At 42.6% G+C, this 846-nt stretch overlaps 1 non-coding gene across 1 annotated transcript; it reads left to right on the top strand.

The window, feature by feature from the left end:
* Positions 1–207: 207 nt before the first annotated feature.
* Positions 208–314, top strand: LOC145141646 (small nucleolar RNA R71). The gene has a single exon (XR_013722840.1). It is a non-coding gene; the product is annotated as a small nucleolar RNA R71 (small nucleolar RNA).
* Positions 315–846: the final 532 nt, after the last annotated feature.

Genomic DNA, 846 nt, shown 5'->3' with positions numbered 1-846 from the left:
GCCATGTCTTCTGATGTTCCACTACCAATTCCCCTTGTTCCATCAAGTCTTGGGTTATGGTACTCACGAGAATGCTTTGAGAACTCCTCTATCAAATCCTTCACTTCTCTCGGATTTTTCTTTGTAAGCGGTCCTTCAGAGTCAAGGAGTTGCCTCGTCATGACATTTATTCCATCATAAATTATAGACACTTCTTGTTGTATACTGAGGTCATTTTGAGGGCAATTTCTTAGTAATCCTTTATAGCGCTCCCATGCCTCATAAAGCAACTCACCCGATTGTTGCTCAAAATTGGCTATTGCCTTCTTGAGTTTAGCTATCTTGGATGGTGGGCAGAATTGTTCTAGAAAATGCTCGCCCATCTGTGCCCAAGTAGTGATTGCACCAGGTGGTAGTGCCTTTAGCCAGTCTTTTGCAGCCCCTTTAAAAGTGACTGGCGGCAAGATTGTCTGTCTAGGAACATTTGAGACATTGAAGTAGTCTGCAATGTTGTTGACCTCATCTAAATGCTTGTAAGCATCCTCGTGCTCCTTTCCAGAAAATGGCACATCCTTTAGTGCAGTAAGAATGTGTCCTTTCAACTCGAAATCGGTAATGGCGGGAATTGTAGGCTGCACCAAACCAGGATCAGCATCGTCTCTTATCCATTTTTTGTATGCTCCCATGGACATATCTGCAATGTTTTCCATCTCGTTTTCTGGCTCGTTTTAGGGTTCACTTTTTCCTAATTCGAATTTTGTTTTAGTTTCGTATTCGGATTCTTGCGGACTAGGTATTTGATCAAAGCTCTCAACCTTGCTTTTATCCTTCGAAGATGTACTTGACTCTCCCGTGTTCTTCCCTTTC

Source organism: Lactuca virosa, chromosome 9 (assembly GCF_052849685.1).
Source record: "Lactuca virosa cultivar CGN04683 chromosome 9, Lactuca_virosa_CGN04683_v6, whole genome shotgun sequence".
Lineage (NCBI taxonomy): Eukaryota > Viridiplantae > Streptophyta > Magnoliopsida > Asterales > Asteraceae > Lactuca > Lactuca virosa.
This window is presented reverse-complemented; position numbering and strand designations above follow the sequence as displayed.